The sequence below is a fragment of the Rhipicephalus microplus genome, chromosome X (genome assembly GCF_043290135.1).
Source record: "Rhipicephalus microplus isolate Deutch F79 chromosome X, USDA_Rmic, whole genome shotgun sequence".
In the NCBI taxonomy this organism is placed as follows: Eukaryota; Metazoa; Arthropoda; class Arachnida; order Ixodida; family Ixodidae; genus Rhipicephalus; species Rhipicephalus microplus.
In genome coordinates, this window is record NC_134710.1 from 203,602,845 (window position 1) to 203,622,744 (window position 19,900).

General features: G+C 42.3%; 1 long non-coding RNA gene across 1 annotated transcript; it reads left to right on the forward strand.

The window, feature by feature from the left end:
• The first annotated feature begins 397 nt into the window (after nt 1-397).
• LOC119187703 (uncharacterized) lies at nt 398-19,137 on the forward strand. The gene is made up of 6 exons (XR_005111887.2): nt 398-656; nt 2,436-2,537; nt 4,508-4,551; nt 8,334-8,432; nt 17,167-17,295; nt 18,786-19,137. It is a non-coding gene; the product is annotated as an uncharacterized LOC119187703 (long non-coding RNA).
• The last annotated feature ends 763 nt before the right edge of the window (nt 19,138-19,900 follow it).

Below are 19,900 nucleotides of genomic sequence, written 5' to 3' on the forward strand. Positions count from 1 at the left end.
TGAATTCACCTCGTCAGTCAAACAGCGCGTACGTACAATTTCATGGTGTACTTATAATGTTTTTGCATGCAAAAGTTAACTACGACAGCCAAAGCATTTTTACGAACTGTCTAATTCGCAAGTACACAGGTTATCGTACTGCATTGGAAGTGTGTATCGAATTCAACAACCTTATACCGCAACCGCAAAGCACGGTTTCAATATTGTTTCAACAAGAAACTCCTCAGAGCGTGGGCCCCTTCGCGACACCAGAACAACACCGCCTGTGCCGATCCAGTTGGCCGTGCGTCGGCGGCCGGCTCGCTTTCACATCTCTCCGACGTGGTCGCGTGATGTATGTACGCGGCGCCTCCATGATGCGGCGCATGCAAGGTCGCGCATGCGCGGCGCTCGCTAGCCTACATGGACGCTTGTCACGGTGGAACGTCGTGGTCGAGGACTCGTTAGAAACTACCAAGTTCAATGGCGATTTGCGACACCAAGACGTGTATTTGTTGTCCTATTATGATCGGCTCACCTGTGGTTGCGTGAAGTCGGAAAATATGCCACCAGTAGTTTGCGCAAGGTGTCGTTAACTTCACTGCTTCGAGTAGCCATTGTGTCGGAGCTTTCCCACCAAGCTGACCACCGTGAAGACTTGTGGATTTCGCTATCAGGTAAGTCTTATCTTACGGCTCTAGTGTATTTTCCCTGCTTTCGACCTGTTCGACTGCCGACAAAATGCTCGTGCCTTGAATGTTCACGCTGCTTCGAAATCGCACAGAGGCTTACAGGAAAGCGGCCCTTTTTTTTTTTTTTTGCGCCCGCGGCTTCAGTGTGTTTGCGAATTCTGTGCAACGGTGTCGCGTGCCCCTGACCGTAAGGTTGGTTACCAGTGGTTTAGCGGTGTGGGCTTGATAGCTGCTGTCACGTGTCGTGTTACAGTACGCATTGCGTTATAGTTGATGAAAATTCCTCTACGTCCCGGTAGAGTGGCCGACAAAACAACGCATCCCATCCTTTTCGTTGCAGTTGCGTTATCAGGCGACACGACCGAAGTTCAGTTGGCACGTTCCGTGTAGATAAACAAGCCACTTTGATTAGCAGGGGTGTGACTGCTGGGCTGTTTCTGATTGCAATAATGCACTTATGGGTATCAGCACGGCATATTCTGCCGGCAGCGTTTATTTCAGCGTTTGCAGGACTTGTGCCAGCAGTAGTTGCTCAAGTTACATCCAGCTTGTTGTCCTTTTGGCTCTCGCTATTTTCGCAGTGTCTGTTAGTGAATTTCTCGTCTCATTTGGGCGCCAGTGACCTATGCTGTGGCGCATTGCGGGTGTCGCGGTTCGGCTATCAGAAAAAATATGTGTTAAAAAAAGAACAAAACGGAAACACTATATGGAAGAGATCGCCTGATTGGAGAAACCCCGAGGGATGCACAGCGCGTTAGCACGGGCGTTTCCGAAGCTCATAGGGCGAAAATGGACGAAGAAGCTACCTTCGTTGTAACGGTTTGGCAAGAGTGCTGGCACATCAACTCCGAGCGGTATAGTCCCCGTTGCCGGGGCTCGTCAATGTCTGCACCTTGCGCCCGCAAGTTTTTTGAAGAAAAGGAGCCCACTCGGTTTCTGAAAGAAGGGGTTCAAAGTTCATTTAGCCGCTGCCGCCTTTCACTGCAGCTCAATGACAGACTGTGAAAATCTCTGAGATATGCCATTGCCATTGCTCTCAATGTTTGCAGTGATATCACTAGCACTATTTGATATAATGTAGTATGACTGTTGCTGGTAAACATATTGTAATACTAAATCTTAAAAATATTTTTCCTTTATCTCGATACCAAGTATCAGAGAAGAGGTGACATACGGAAGAAATAACAACAGAAATCAAATATGAAACTGAAATTTACTTGCATTTTTTTATTCAAACGCCTAAGTACTTAGCAGAAGTCGCATGCCACTATTAAATGACTTCATTTGGTGCTGTCAGTTGGTGTTGAACCGAGCGGTGCTTGTTACAATGGGTATACTTAAATTTGGCCAGACTGCTTTGCTGTCTGTGCAACTTCAGGAAATTATGGAAGCACTAGCTGGACAGCGAAACGAGTGCAATACGTTGTCGTTTCACTTAGGCTTAATAGTGTGCAAGTGTTTGTGAAATTCAGCACTTTGCATACATTTTATAGATGGCACAGAACATATACTGTAAAATACCAAGTGAGTGTTTCTGCCTTCTTTGGAAGATTTCAAATATGCGGCCTCTTGTCTCCTCTAACCATTTTCCCTCTTTTATACTGTTTATGCGCAAAACTGAAACAATTAATGCATGTGTGTGTAGCTTATGAAGAACAATGCTGCACTACCCCTCTCTCCTCTCTATCTCCAATGGACGAAATGCTGCTGCCATACTTGCTTTGTTTTTGTCTGAATGCCCAAGTTTTTTGCTGCGTACCGCAGGTAGCAAACAGAAGTGCTCTGACGAACTGTTCGGTGCTGACCACATGGTGAGCCAAGGATCCCATAATAGGTGCTTATTCAGCATCTGTGGCTAACTCAAAGGTAGTGTACAAAGTTCCATTTAATGAAGAAGAGTGTTCTTTTGAGCTAGTCATGTCGAAGTGGATATATTTCAAAATAAGTGAGGGTATACAGAGTAACATCAGGATATAAGCTACCTACCATCTTAACATTATTCATGCAAAAGTGTTAATTATGTGCAACCTTTATTTGAGAGAAAATTGCAATGGTTTCCCATGAATGAGCATAGCTGGAAATCGCTGCACAACCAGTCTCTGTGTTTTTGCACTCATTATTATATGGTCGTTATTTCTGCGATCACTCACTGAGATAAAATTGCTTCACATAAACAACAGTAGAAAGGCTCTTGCTAGCTGTAATAAGAAATGATTGTTATGATAATTTTTAGTTCCAATAAATCATGCTGTTGAAGAGTACTCCACCTATTTGCCACCATGGCGAGTGCATTTCGTCTAGAAACAAGACTTGGCTTCGGAAAGTGTTGCATTTCTGTAGAATGGGGTACTGACAAGTGGAATTTCGCAAAAACTGTAAAACTTTATTGTTTCTTGCAGCAAGCATTGTTATCTTTCTTGTAGATGCATGCATTATGTGAAGAATAGTGCCTCACTTTGAAATTTACAACCTTATCATTACAGTGTCTTGGTAGTTTTTACTGTATGCGATTTGTGTCTGCAAACGTAAACCTAGTTTTTACCATTTTTCAAGGTCAGTTGCTAATTGTTCTGTTTACCTTTGCAAGCAAACTTTCACCTCTGGTGCTAAACAACAGGCTTGAGTGAAGTGCCTGATTCTTGTCTACGAATTTTATAGAATACCTAAAATGAACTCTTCTACTTGGCGCATTTAATTATTACTGTGTGCACGTTCTATGCATCTAGATATAAAACTATAGAATGCAGCTGGTAGCATTCAATACTGTGTTCAGAAGCTTGTATACACTGCGAAATCTTGCTGGTGCCAAAATTTGTTTTGGGTGTACGGTGAAGTGACTGGTAGCTAGCAATACTTCATTGTTACAGCTAATCGCACAATGGAGGATTGTTCAGCTGCTCACGTAATTCGAGCAGATGTCGATCACGTTCACTGTGGTACGACATAGCCACAAAGTTCATGCATCTGCATCCTGCATACCAGGAACCCTTATGGGAAGCAACATGATGCTGTGATGGAGACAGCTAAGTGAGAACTGGGTTTTCTCTATCTGTATATATCATTACAAAGGTTTGTTAAGTGCACTCAAGTAGATTGGGCAGGCACTTGCAGCTACAGAGTCAGTACTAACAGCAAATTTCAATAGCAGAATTACCAGTATACTGCATTTTCAAAAAACTCCATTGTTTTGAGACACCTTAATGTAACAGCTTGCTCACTCATTTCTTGGTGGTGGGACATTACAAGAATTAAAACTTCTTACATCATGCAAACTTACTCAATCATTTTTGATTTTGTATAATAAATTCATGTTTTTCAACTGCTTCCTCCTGAACAAAAGCTTAACTTCTGCTGGATCGCCTCATGGGTGAAAACAAATAACGCGGCCAGGGAAAGAGGTGCTCCATTATAACAAAAGGGAGTATTGCTGTGGTTGAGTCTATAGTTTAATTTTTTTAAAAAGGCACCAATGTGGATTTCATGTGAGTGTTTGCAGAGCAAAATGGTGTTGTGCTACTTTTGTTATCGCAGGAAGCACCTCCCAAAAGCAGTGCTACAAGGATGTAAGCCACAAGTTCTTTTTAACGAATGAATCAAATGCCTGAGAGCCACGGGATGGCTGCTTCTATCCTACACAGACAGTGCGGCCACCACAGTAATGTTCTTTTAAAAGTGTGAGGCATTCCCATGTTGCATAACGTGAGCATGTTCATTGTAACTGTTATAGCTTATAGGGATATGTCTGCAAAAGTAATTCCCTGCACAGTGTGTTTTACAATCTCTCAAAGGGTCATTAGGCAGCTTTTGCTCCGTCTTTCTTTTTTATCACCTTCCAGACCATCTTGCGGATTCATACAGTGTGCTGCAGCAATCGCATTGGGTTAGTATGGCAGAAACTTCATTTCGAAAAACAATTATTGTGACCCCTTCTTTGCCTTACCAGTGGATACTCTTCACTAGCGTAGTGATGTGATTTTGCACCGACTGTCGGTTGGTTTTCTCTGCAATAAGAAATAGTGTTTCGGCCCTAAACATATTGACTAGAGTATAAAGTTGGGCATGTTGGTAAGACATTCTTAATTGACGTAGCGCATTTTAAAACATAGGACAGGGGAAGGGACAGAAAGGAGCGCTTACTTCCAACAAAATTTTATTTCAAGGAGCGTACATATATATGCTCATGAAATTCGAAAACAACAGACAAACAGATGAAAAACCCTCTATTGCCATGCGCTAAAAACTTATGACCTCAAAAACGATAATTCTTTTTCACAAAGACGGAGAGAAGTATTTCTGACGCAGTTCAGCCCTAATCTACTAATCCTTTCTGCTTCAATAATCTCCCTTGTCACTTTATTTCTGTTTTTTGCTATGATTACCGTACCATGAAAAAGTGGTTTGCAGCCAAACGTGCTGCAATGTAGTGCCAAAGAACCATCTCGACCATTTTTTACGTTGCAAGCGTGTTCGCGGAGCCGGTCATTAATACACCTGCCAGTTTGTGCTATGTAGTGTTTACCGCATGAAAGAGGTATCTGATAGATTACAAACTGCGCGCATGTGACAAACAGTGTTAAGTGCTTTTTAGAGCATCCCCGTTTTGCATGTGAAACAACTTTCATACACAAGTACGAGAGCTTTTTCGGGGCAGAAAACACCACCTTTACATGGGCCAGCTCTCCAACCTTTTTCAAGTTGTGGGAAATTCCATGCAGATAACGACTTCTGGACGCTGGCTACCCCTCTCACGTACAGGTTTCCGTCACGGGAATTCTGGTCAAGAAGCTTCAGTCCTTGCAACAACCTCACCCTCATGTTGAGCCAGTAAGACGTCAGAAGCTAACCGTAGTGCCTTATCTGCGTGGAATTTCCCACAACTTGAAAAAGGTTGGAGAGCGGGCCAATGTAAAGGTGGTGTTTTCTGCCCCGAAAAAGCTCTCGTACTTGTGTATGAAAGTTGTTTCACATGCAAAACCGGGATGCTCTAAAAAGCACTTAACACTGTTTGTCACATGCGCGCAGTTTGTAATCTATCAGATACCTCTTTCATGCGGTAAACACTACATAGGACAAACTGGCAGGTGTATTGATGACCGGCTCCGCGAATACGCTTGCAACGTAAAAAATGGTCGAGATGGTTTTTTGGCACTACATTGCAGCACGTGTGGCTGCAAACCACTTTTTCATGGTACGGTAATCATAGGAAAAAACAGAAATAAAGTGACAAGGGAGATTATTGAAGCAGAAAGGATTAGTAGATTAGGGCTGAACTGCGTCAGCAATACTTCTCTCGGTCTTTGTGAAAAAGAATTGTCGTTTTTGAGATCATAAGTTTTCAGCGCATGGCAATAGAGGGTTTTTCATCTCTTTGTCTGTCGTTTTCGAATTTCATCAGCATATATAAGTACGCTCCTTGAAATAAAATTTTGATGGAAGTAAGCGCTCCCTTCTGTCCCTTCCCCTGTCCTATGTTTTAAAACGCGCTACGTCGATTAACCTAAACATATTTCGTATAGATTGTGTCATTGTGAGGCGTGCTGGATATTTGTTTATTCCACCTATGCCTTGCACAGTACTTCCTCACCATGCTGATCTAGCCCAGCGGCACATCAACGAGGCCTTGCTTAGTTGATGGCTGCATGTTGATTGCACAATCACTTACGTCATGCTTTGTTTTCATGTGATTGCCGTCATGATGGTAGTATGCGTACCCCTATTCACGATAAGAACGACGGAAAAGCCAAGTAATAAACTGAAAACTGCTATAATGTGTGTTTTATTGGCTGTGACTTCATCATTTCATCACGTGAACACAAATTTTGTGGCAACGTGCTCACGTTTTACAAATTTGCAGTTATCAGAAATTTCAGATGATGGGGTTGTTTATTAGCTGTTTAAATTTCAATTATGAATGGTCAATTTATGCACTGCATGGCTTTGTTGATTTATATTTTGCAATGCTCCTCTGTGGAATAGTCTGCAGCTTCCGTCATTATTTATGTTTTCATTATTCGAAACATTCTGTATGTTCAATATGTACCAACAACAGATAAAAGTTGCGCGACACGAAATGCTCGATAAAGCTAAATTCTCACTTTGTCTGAGAATGTAATTTTGAAAGAAATATTTCATACTTCACTTCGCATTCCGACCTATGCAGTCACCAGTCTAATTACAAGCGTTAAGTACCGACGTAGAGGGAATTTGCATTTGTTGTGGATTCAACATCTACCAAGCTTTTCCTATTGATATTACTTCCATGGAGTTTGCATGGTACTAGAGCTACCTCCTTTCTCCCCTTTTGTAGCTACATAGCTGGCGGTTCATTGCTTTGCTGCTTTGTTTACCTAATACCTATTCAACCAGCACATCTAAAACGGTGTTTTGGGTGTACTGGAATCATTGAGTGTTTGATATTTTATTAGTCATGGAGCCTTTTTCGGTCTTTTGGCTTTGCTTTTTGGCAACTTAACTGCCATTTTCAGAGCAATCTGTAGATATCAATATTGACTCTACTAAGCTTTGGTTCAGAAAGAAAAGCTGAACAGTTGCCGAGGTGCATGGCCTGCGCCACAGCACTCTAGGTTAACAGAAATAAATTCTAGGCTCAGTAATATGTGGGTCCTTGCTAGTTGCGTGTCTTGCTTTCACATAGAGCTCTTTTCATTATCCTATAATTTATCTTAGATTGCTTACAGCTACTCTACCGTATGAACAACCCCCGCACTGAGTGGATTTGACTTATGTAAAAGTTGCACTTTTGAATAAAGCCAAAATGCTAGATGCCTAATTGCTTTTTAATTGACATTTACATTCAGAACCACATTATTATTGTCACATCAAGTGAACAAAGTGGTAATTTTAGATTGTTCACCTATTTCAAATAGGAGAGGTGAGCCGCTTAGTAGGTAGTATTCAATTTAAAAAGGCAGGGCACGCAAACATGGACTCGATAGAGTAGTCAAGACACCGCAAACACCAACCAGAAAAGTTGACACTAAGCTACAAAAGAAACAAGGCAAGTGGTGGTATCGATCAAGATGGCATGCCTGTTGGTCTATATGAGAGATTACTGTTCAGCATTTGATTTTTTTCATTGAGTCATTCGGTGGTTGGTTCACACTTGCACTACCACATGTCGCTATACCAAGACTCAACAATAAGATGCATTTCTTCATTTCTGTGCTTGTACAAAATTGCATGATTCAAATTTCGGCATGCATTTATGTCGTGATATAAGGATAGGTTTAGTGATGAGCGTCTTGTTAACAGTCTTATATGTTTCCTTAGTCTGGCTTCTCATTGTTAGTTGGCATTTGAATTGTCCTCACTCACCTGCGGCCATGATTTTATGCCCAGTCTTTTCAACGTGCATGCATATAATACTTAAAGAAAATAGCTTATTGAGTGAGTATGAAGAAGTTAAATTTATGTCTAGTGTGAAATGTTGTTTCTCTTTTTTTCTGTCAGACTTCTTGTTTAACGATGACTGGGCATTATTTTGGAGCCTGCTAATGGGGTATGAGAATTACATACATAAAACAGCAGCTGTTAGCATTCTTTCGAGACTGCTACCTCATCAGACCGAGAAAGTAAAGTTGTGTTACATGGAGCATGCTAAAAAAGTGAATTGTTTCTAATGTTTTTTTCTTTTCTCGGAAGACATTCTACAAAAACTAGCCCAAAGCGGACAGAAGGCAGTACAGATGGACACACAAAAGCCATCGGGTTGCCTTAGAAACTGTGACTGAGCATTCACCTGTAAGTATTTGCGAGTTCATGGCCTTGTCATGTTAGTCTGGGAAGTGGTTTTTTGACCATTTGCAATATTTAAAAAAAAACATGTGCTTTGATGCCTCAATGTGGGAAGAAGTTGTTCCAGCACTATTTTTTGGGGAAAACTTTCTCATACAGCAGAGGCCTTTCAAGCCATGTGCTAAGAAATCGAGTTACGGGAGAAAAGTAACTGACACATGATTGTTGCTTCATGCTTTTACTACAGTCCTTGCTTCTTTGCCAGCAAAATTTCATAGCTACGGTATCGAAATAACTTTTGTTTCAATTTACGCTAATGTTGGTCGTGAGGAAACACGGCAAAACGGTACTCCGCTGCTGACCCTCAGGTCGCGGGATCAAGTCCCGGCTGCGGCAGCTCTTTTCCGATGAAGGCAGAAATGTTGTAGGCCTGTGTGCTTAGATTTCGTGCACGTTAAAGAGCCCCAGGTGGTCGAAATTTCCGGAGCCCTCCACTACGGCGTCTCTCATAATCATAGGGCGATTTTGGGACGTCAAACGTCACATATCAATCAAATCAAACATGGCAAAATGCAGTGTTTTTTGTGTATTTTTACAAGAGTGATTCTTTCCTGTAGAAGAAAATTACATTGTTTCCAGGGCATTTACCAAGAGGTAAAATTACTTCTGACTCTAAAAATTGAAGACGCCTTCACACATTTTTACCATGTGTTTCTTGGCTGATAAGACAGATATTAAAGCATAAACGTAAAGGGTGAGCATTAATTTGAGAAAGAAGGCTTACTGTCCAAATCTTAAAATTCTAATAAATACTACATGACAGTTGTTTTATTATGGCAGAACCCAAGATGATGATAGGGGGGGGGGCTTGAATGAGGGTCAAATCATTAAAAAACGTTTGTTTCTGGAGCCTATCGTGATTTTTCAAGATTAGGTTGTTTTGAATGTTTGAACAAAAATTGTTTGTTTAAGCCATCGCAGCAACCTTGATACGGTTTGCTGCTCCGGTAAATGGACGTCCTCTTGTCAAATTACTCATTTTTAGCATCATGGGCATAGTGTTATAAAAATGTTGAGCAGCCAGACCCCTACTAAATACATTATCCTCTGCAGCTAAAGTTTTGCACCCAGTATCATTACAATAGACGCATTTGTTAAAGTTGAGGATTTGTAATGACTGTGTTGAGATGTATACCTGGTGGAAAAAAACTTTGAATGAATGTTAGAGCTTGTTATTCGACAACAGAACTTTTCTTTACCGAGGCAGCAAACTGAATCACATTTGCTGCCACAACTTAGACAAATTGTCTTATTCAAACATTGGCTTGAACAACACACCTAATTTAGCGATATCACACTCAATCAAGCCCCCATCTTCATGTTAGCTCCTGCCATAATAAGATGCACTACTGTTATGTAGTGTTTATTGCATTTGAAAAAACTTTATATGCAAGCCTTCCTTCCTAATTTAACGCTAACCATTTGTGTTGATGCATTATTTATTGTCTTCAATAAGGTTAATACCTCCACCTTGACGTTATGAATAAGGCGACGTGTACCCATCAAGCACTCTGTCACGCACAGTGACTGAGTGCTGGATGGGTTGAGGCTACTGAAACGACAACGAAGTCCTGATTCTCTTATCTCACAGCTCCTGTTTCTCGCTCCATAGGTGCCGTTACTATATGTTCCCTGCCGCACGTAGGCCTTCGCAGTGGTCTACAATATGATTTGTCTTGTGTAAGATTTCATGTCTTGTGTAAGATTTCATAGATCATTTCAGATCTATCATGTCACGGATGGTCCGGTATATTCACTGATGCACCAAACATACAAAGAACTTTGTGTTCGTTTCTTGCTAAGGCGTTAACACTGCGGTTTGCACCGCCGAACAAGCCAGCATTAGAAGCGTCTCCCTACTGATCATCTTTGAGAGGATGCTACTGCATTCTGTTACGCGATGTGACAGTCTATGAACATTGGGAATTCACTGACTGGTTTTCCCTCCCTTGCTTTTTTTTCCTTGTCGTTCCTTCTATCTATTTCTCACCCATCTATTCGCCTTCCTAAATCTCCAGTGTAGGCTTCTCGTTTCTCCTATTTCTCACCTATCTATTCCCCTTCCCAAATCTCCAGTGTAGAGTATCCAGCCGAAAGTCTGTGTGGTGAACCTCCCTAGTTTCTTCTTTTTTTTTTTGCTTTCTTCCTTCTGAAAGAGGTCATGTGATTCCCCCCTTCCCCGTCAATTTCCGCATCGTTTTTGAAGTGTGCGACACATCGGGGCTGCAAGCAGACGTCACAGTTCCACGTGCAAGGCCTTGAGCCACGGCGTGGGCAACCCCGTGGCCCTAAAATGGAGGGTCCCTGTGGGCAGAGGCCCATACGAGGAAACAGTTCTTTTTGCAAAAAAATGTTGCCGTCACTAATTTTTAGGATGGGGGTCGCTTTGCGGAAGGTTAGGCCGCTGGCGTAGGTACGTATATGGACGCCTGAAAGTCACCTATTATCACTTCGGCCCCCGCGGTAGCTATCGCGAATAGAGCACTGCATGGTCCCGGGCGGGCAGGGTGAGACATTTTTTAATTGGGCCCTGGCCGGGCTCGGGCCCATGAGCTTCGGGCTCGGGTCGTGCCCGGGCCTGAGTCAGGCCTGTATTGGGCCCGAGTCTCATATACAGGGTGTTTCAAGAAATGTGTCCAATATTATTAAAAAAAATACAGAAAGAAGTATATCAGCTGCCACATTTCCGAATTTTCAAAGTGGGTATAGGCTATTCAAAGGGGAAAAATTAATTCACCAATTTGACTAGACTAGCAATATCCACTAGTTAAAAAGTCAATTGTTTTAATTTTTGTAGTTACTGGCGTAATAGAAGCTGCCCTCGTTCTTTTAATCTGCTGCGAGACCATTAAGATTCAAACATGAATTAACTTCCCGAAGTCATCAATGCAGAAGACAAACTATTGGCGGAAGCGGTTGTTTTAGCAAGCGTTACCGCTGAACCTAGAGTTAGTTTTTGTGATGGGGTTAGACCGATTGCCGAAAGCAGTGCGCACTGCCAGTGAAGTCCATTGGGTGTCGGGTAACAGAGCGTTAATTACCAATAACACGAAAACGAAATGAACTCTCCAAAGACTATTATACAGCGAGGAGCATAGTCCACAGTATCCGAGCGTCCTGCGAACATCATCATATCTGCGTCCTGCGAACAGATGTACAAGAGGAAGAGAATTTCGCTGAGTCGTCACAACGGGTTCCGGAGCTCCATACCAGTGGTATTGCGAGGAAGACATTCCTGAAGCAAGGTAGCGATATGATGAGGTTAAACGAAGTCATCAATTTTCAAAATGGTTGCAACGAAGTTGCGCTACTAAGAACATCAGTGAACGATCATGACAGTATTGCCGTTTGTTTGAAGAAAGAGCTATTTGAACCTTGTGAAAAGTATAAGGTCACACAAGAAAATACGGACATGCGGAGAAGATTGCCACTGATAAAATGTTAGATATAATCTGAAAAACAGGTACGGCTAGAACGCCAGTTGTAATTGACGCCTCTTTGAACGGAGCAGAAGAATACATTTCTATGTTCAACTTGAAGCGGAAGTTGCAGATAGATTCTTGACGTCAGCTCTCCCTTCGACAACGGGACAACTCCAGAAGGCAGCAACTGTCCTGAATGGCTGCCGAAGTATCAACATAATGCGCACATCAATTTGAATGACATGCAAAGACGTCGTCAGCCTTCACGGCACTTTAGCTGAGCTATGTGAATTGTTCTGGTCACTAAGACGACACCCACGTGTTAAACAACTCCGCAGTAGTTGTGATGCATGCGAGTGGTTAACACTCAATGCTCCCTTAACAACTACAACACCTTTCTAAATGACAGTGTGTCCCTATCCAAGCTGTTTCAACTCGGCAGTGTCGACTTTGGGCCTACATGAGGCTGCAGGAGAAAGCTTTACCGTGAAACGGTATATTGTCACTTTTAAAAAGGTGCCAGTTCGAACAGTGAACATATTTGAAGTGCCTTTCAGTCTATAACGCACCTCTGAAGGCTTTCCGTTCTTTTATCGCGCAGAGTTTCATATTACGATAAGGAGGTAATGGTCAAGACAGATAGTCATGAGCTGAAGTCGAGGTTTTGAAACACTTTATTATAGGACTTCAATAAACTCGTGCGAGTAGGGTGAAAAATGTACCATAATGCGTTGTGGTGAGGATTTCTGGAAGGATCAGGCCGACTTAAAAGGCTGCCTGCGCGGAATATTAAGGAAAGTTTAGCGAAACTGTCGGGGTTAGAGAATTTGTATAGAAAATTGCGCGCGACACGGACTGAGGAGACGAAGAAGGGCAGCGGTGCAGAGTAACACACACTAGAATTATGTGTGAGTGTTTGTGTGAGTATTTGCGAGGTGAAGGTTGTGTCAAATATCTTACAATATGACGAATAACCGATTAGCCCCACAACAAGTTTTATTGGGCAGAGGCTTGTTTGTTTTTGGAGTGTTGAATGCACGCCATGTTGTGGATGGCACTGGGACGAGCGGTAATAAGTACTTCAGAGAGATTTTCCCACAAATGCATAACACTAAAAAATCGAAGGCAGTCGCGAGAAGACGGCAAAATAGGCATCTTCAGGAAGCAACGAGGACGGTGGCTTGCATGCTAATAGGTTTGGCCTCTTTGACAAATTATGGAACTACGGTAGTGGTAACTTGATAAACAAAGGTGGGAAAATAACCTTGGTTTGAGATCAAATAAACAGTGTACGTTAAACACAGCCCAGAAGTCGACGCGATAGCTTTAGTTTATGTAACGCTGCCCATCCTGGTGCATTCGGCTGCCAGCTCCTTTATTGACGTGCTACACTCTGGTCAACGATGCTTCAAGTTTGGAGCGTGGAGCGGCTGCCGTCACGTCTTTATGTATGACAATTCTGAGGACTTTCACTGAGATGCAGTCGGCCTCGAGCTCTCGCCTTGAGTGCCAAAGGTTCCCATTTTCAGGGGTGGCAACGGTAACAACTTTATTAGAAACTCCAGCAAATTCATGGCCTGGGCTTCGGACGCCCCCGAGTAGGGCTAGAGACCATGTTTCCTCGCCACCTCACGGGCTTCACGGATGGCTTATATTTTATCCTGAAGATCCCCCCCTCCCTCCCGCACTGCAGGTTCATCTGAAAAGACAGCATTTTCTTTGCGCATAATCCTTTTCCCCGTAAACTTAAAGCTTCATTAAATACGTAGACCAAGCGGACGCCAAAAAAGCGTATTTTTTGTTTATAAAAGCCTCTGCCAATAAAAAGGTGCCTTGCAATTGCTTTTGAGCATCACATGGTAAGAAATTAACTTGCTTTACTGTATCCGCCTTGCTCTACATACAGTTGGCGGAACCTTCAAGCTCGATTAGTAAAACAGAAAAAATAGTGTTGTTGAATATAGGTGGACAAAGCCAAGCAAGAAAACAAATCTGTATTCTTTACAGAGCGCATTGTGAGATAGGTCTCGAAATGATATAGTGCAACACGAGGTATGTCATTTATAGCAAACACCTTCGATTGCTTCGGGAACTTCCGGTTCTTCAACGTGTGTCCAATGCACGTCACATCAATGCTTATTCCTCTAAACGTTTCATCAATGGAATGCGACTGCCACTGGTAAGATTGAATTTGAACCCGTGATGCGCGCAGCAGAGCAACGCTAGTTTCGGACTAAATATTCACTTATTGATCAACAACGTGACCTGTCAGCATCAATTTAGGGCTAGCATGTTGGTTGATTTGTGGGGTTTAACATCCCCAAACCACCTCATGATTGTGAGAGACGCCGTAGTTGAGGGCTCCGGAAATTTCGACCACCTAGAAGCTGTGGCTAGCACGTTCTTGTATGCTAACCATTTATGGCGGAACGGTTAACTAAGCTTTAAAACTTTTTCCGCGGTGAGTAGTTGGTGAACTTTGGAGTGAGTGCGTCCGACAACTAAAAGTGGCATCACAAAAAGAAAGTGGTTAGTGAGGCGCCTGTTGTTCCGGTGGATTGAATAGGTAAGGCGTAAACTCGCAAAGGATCATGGGATGCATGCGGTCTGCACCGGCTTCCGTTTCAACGGCTCTCAGGCTGCTGCCTCACTCCTTGAGTGCCATTCGCTTTATTTATGGCAACCTAACGAGTATGCTGTGAATTTTCAGCGCACGTTAACATGGACATATCTACGACTGACTATGAAAGAATGATGTGCTGTCATTGCAAAATGAGATTTTCACTTCAAGTGGCAAAGAATGAACTGTACGTGCTATCGCATTTGTGCGTTTCTTGGGAATATTAAGCGGCATACCTTTAGTTGTCATGTCTTTCAAGTAATTTTACACTTACATATCAACGCAGGTCACCCATACCGTGCTTATTTTTACGTGTTTGTAAGGGTGTTTTGGTATCTTCGCATTCGCAGTTGCACCGCAGCTTTTTCCATTGTTCAACGTGTGCAAGGGGTATCCAATGTTACTAGAACCACGCGCTCAGCGGTAACGGCGTGGCAAAACATTCAATCGTTCATTTTCCAATGAAATTGTCTATATAGAATGCAGCACTTACAAAGCTCTCAAAGTGAAAGAAGTCAGTTGTAACTTTTTTTTATCGAACTCGAGTCATGTTTTCTGTTTACGCATTGCATTGGTGAACAGGCTCGCCGTGTTTGTTATTCGTAGTTACCTGTTCTGCCCGCATGTGCACCAGATCAGGTATTAATAAATTGACTATTGTATACGAAAAAAATGCTTGGAGGAGCACTTCCGAATTACCAGCCACATATTGTATACCTGTTCTGTAAAGAGAATAGTGGAGCGCTTTCTCGTGTTACTGACACATCATTTTCTCCCACTGCTGCGAGGTAGTCGTCTTCAGAAGCAATGGCTGACTGTGTATACTTCGCTGCAGTTAATGTCATTGACGAATGTTGTGTCCATGGATTTCGTGGTATCACCGCTGGTCTGATGTCGTGCGGCTGTTGGCTGCTGTGTCACGCTATTTTCGTTATCAGGGTCAGAGCTGGCTCCACCTTGCGTGGCCGCCGTGCGTCTTAGCGTCAACGCCGTGTGCATGTCGTGTACGTTCGTAGGAAGTTCGGTGCTGATGAAAACCTACACATCCGAATTCGTTGGTTTGTTGCTTCCATCTTGACACCTCAGTTTCTCTTTCGTAGTGCCATAATATCGACGGCACATAATCAACCTGTCGTGGATCCTTGCGGGGAGTGTCCGTACGTAAACAATGAATGTGTCATACAAACGAACCCATTCAGGGTTTGCAAAAAATAGCGCCCACACTAGGCATACAAAGGCTATATACCACTCACCGTGGCTTTTGTTATTAACACAAAGTGCACTTAAAGTTTTTTTGTTTTCGTGAAAAAGAATCGGAACATCTTTTCTCTTTGGTGGTTGAACTCGAGCAACTGATAGCTGCACAACACACTATGATTGCTTGAGCGAATAGGTTTCAACACCACCTAAACAAACGACTTGTTTACAGCTCCAAAAAAGTGGCCAGTGAAAACGTGCGCCACGAATAAATTGAAACGGAAGCCGATGCAGACGGCACCTCCCATGATCCATTCCCGGTTTACGCCTCACCTATTGAAGATGGCAGCTACCTCATATCGAGAATAAGCGGATTTTGTGGAAAGGGCAACTTCCGCAAAAAGAGGCTGATAGGGTTTTCAAGGCTCTCGCTTGGATACAGCCGTCAGAGGAGAAGTGTCGATCTTTGGGTCATGAAAACGGCGCCGAAATAAAATATGAACGTTAGCGGTGCGCACTGAAAGAGAACAGAAGAAGTACGAAGGTCATAGCGCAAATATGAAAGGCACAAAAATAAGACGCAAATGAAGGGAGAGTTGCTGGGTTGCTTTTGATAGAATATTTTGTATTTACACTTAAATATTATGTTGCATCATGCGGCTGTTATGCTACAACAGATAGAATTGTACCGTATGAACCATCTAATTATCATTGTAGGCTGTTTATTTTCTTTTGTTTTACAAGTTTATGTAGTCTAATTTCTTTTATTATCTTGGTAGCTTCCACCTAAAGCTCTTCCGTTGCAAATATCTTATGCAGTTTGGGTGCAGAGGTGGTGCACGTCGATGTCGCAGGCTTTCTCTTATATTAAGCTGACAGTCTTTATCCCAAAAATTTCTGTGGGATAAGCACAAGTGAGCTATTGAGAAGAAGTTCTGTGATAGTTGGTATATTGCAAGAGAAATGACAATAAGGCAATTGAAGTAATACCTAAGTTTTTCTTATTTATTATGACGGAGACACTGGTTATGTGGTTTAAAAGATAATCATGACAAAATATACCAACTTTTGTTATTATTAGACGCAAATAGGATCTACAAGCTGCGTAGTATTTTTTTCTTTTTACACGACAGCACTGATTTAAGGTCACAACGCACTACTAACCCTACTAATATCCCTAATTATTAGGTATGCGTGCTTGTATATATGGTCACAATTATCTGAAAAGCGAAGAAAACCTATCGTGAAGTTATTTGTCCTATTTAGGTGGAATCCCCATAAATAATGGAGAAACGAATGCGAATTCTAAAGAAAGAAAGAAAACTTGTATCTGGTTCTTTGTGTCTTCTCTCAACATACTTCCCAACTACCAACCTCTCCACTATGCCCTAAATAAGAAGTACTTGTTAGACGTTTTTTGTACCTTCCTTGCTGCTTTCAGAAAAAAAATATACCTGCAGGAGCCTTCACTTAGTTGGCATAAGTACACGAGCCCTCTGCCCAGCCCCGTAACACAAAATTGTGCATCAATACATCTGTGCAATGCCTCACTTGACTCACTCCACCTCAGGTATGCCCAACGACATTCTGCATTGACATTGATATATTTTTTGTGCTAGCAAAACAAAATAAAATGACCATTTTACTTATCCGATCAGGGTGATCATGGTTTATTGATGCGTTCAGATGAAGTTAGTATGCAACAAATGTTTCATACTTTCAAGGAACCATTTCTTTAATGCGTGGGAGACCCATGCAGCCGTCTTTTCGAAAAGTTTCTTTTTTGTTATGGGAGGTGGAGCTGGGAACAAAATTTTTCGTTTCTAGTAAAAACGTGCCACATGGGAGAAACTGGAAAAAAAGGGAAAAATTCTGTGCCAATACAGAGACACCTAGTGTAGATAGTGCAATTTCACTCAAGGCTAAGTTGTTTATTCTCTATAGGGTTGGTTCAACTTGTACAAGAACAAACGTGAATTAGCAGAATACACCAGTGTCGGCTGCAAAAATAATAAAGAAGCCTTCGCAATTTGTGCTTTAGTTCAAGTAAGCTTGTAAGCAACTGCGTTATTGGTTCCTAAAGTGAAAAAAAATACAAAAAAGGGTGGCACTGCGTTAGAGGTGGCTGTCGCAGCAAGGATATTGTTAAGCTTCGCCGGATAATTTCAGTTTCGAAATTCCTGAATACCAGTTTCTTCAGCCATGTGAACACAATCACATAAATCCTAAAAGTGCAACGCGTATTAAAAACCGACAGCCACTCCCACAAAGTGAACCACCAGCCTTGGTAGCATATACTGTGATGAATGTTGTCTGCTGTATCTCCGTAGTTCAATATATGTCCTCGAGACCATTGCTCACCGATAGTGCTTGCTACATGTCGATCAGGTGCTACATGTCGATAACACTTGCTACATGTCACATGCTACATGTCGAACGGTAGAGCGCTAAGGCCGATCTTACTGTAGCAAGATCAACCTCAGTGCTTCACTGTTTTAACAGTAATATCATTTGTGTCATGAAATACAAGGATGTTATAAATAAGCGTGAAAAAGTTGAGAGATTTGCATTACCCTTTGCGAAAAACAAATGCCACTTTACGTATGTACGTAAAATCGCCACTTTACGAATGCGTGGTGTGCCGAATAGTAAAAAGTCCTAATTATATATAGCACCGTGCAGTAGCGTACCATCTATAAACTCTGAATGATCTGACGTTTTTCTATGCCAGTCACATCCACCGCATCATCATGGAAGAACCGAGAAGGGGCATGCATGCACTAGCAGCGCACCTGAATGCTAGTGCCTCAGAATAGAAGTGCGCGATGGTTTCGGTCGTAGCGAATACAGGCTGAAGCAGTCGTGACAACAAGAAAAAACACCACACATTGCCCTCTTGCAGGTATAGAGAAATTTGCTGCAGTGGAATCATAAGTCTGGTAATCTAAAACTTGATTAAAAGCAACGAAAATAAATAAGAATGTACCGCGTAAAGGTCGAGATGCCGACTCTATGCTTTCTGTGTGGTCATGCTTACGCTATACATTCTCCTTACTGCAGTTTCAGATGGCTGCCTAGCCCAAGTTTTTGACCCACCCAAGAAGTGTGTTAATAACCGATTTATACTCGACACACCAAATGAGGGGAGACTACAGCAGTGAAGTAGTCAGCAAGCTACTCAGGACAGTTGGAGGTCCCTTCGACGCTCGGTCTTTACTGATGAATTGCAGCACTTTCGCCGTCTGGGCAGGATACAAAAAAGGATGAATCTGACTAACCATCATCACGACCATTAAAATTACCTGATGCCTCAAGTGGCGATAGCAAAGCCGTTTAATTGAAATTTCATTTGTAAACGAAGGTGCACCTAAGCTGAAACGCATATGACAATAAAGAAATCAACAAAAAAGAACCGGTCAACTTGCAAAACTTTTTTTTTTGCAGATGTTAACAGAAATTTGTAAAAACAAGCATCGTGTTCATGAATGCTCCTCAGCGAGACTTTGCCGAGGAGAAGGTGCGAACTTTTCCGCGAGAAACATTCTTTGCCTTCAAATTTAATACTTAGTAGAGAGTTTTGTGCTGGGTACCCAAGCTATTGGGGCGCTGCGGGCTTGGGGGCGCATGGCGTTGCGGACCCAACCCATACCCAACTGGAATGCCTTATAGAGGCGCACACGCAAACGCAAGCCACACGAAAGTCACACGTGCTCGCAGCGCCATAGCGTCTTGTCGCGTAAGTATTATTTAAATATTTTTACAGTTTAAAATGTGAAAATAAACATACATAGTGACATGAAGTAAACTAATTCCAATAAATCATTTTTAAATAATATGACAGTTATCAACACGATACAAAAAAAAGCTTTTCTGTATGCGCCACACTTGCGACTGATGCCGGCACCATCGATGCCAAGCAATCCAGACGACCGGTCATAGTCTGACAGTGTAACGTGTAACGGTGTAACGTGTAACTCTGTGTATATTTTAGCTTGTACGTATACTTCTTTACGTTAATGTGTTATCGGATACCAGTTTGCGTTTACCGTTTCACCGGAACGCACCTCTTCCAACGTTTGGAGCTCCTCATACGTAAACATGTATTACGTTTTCGCAAACCATAAATAGTGATGCTAACTGCATTTAAACTGTATTTACCTTATGTAGGGAAGAAT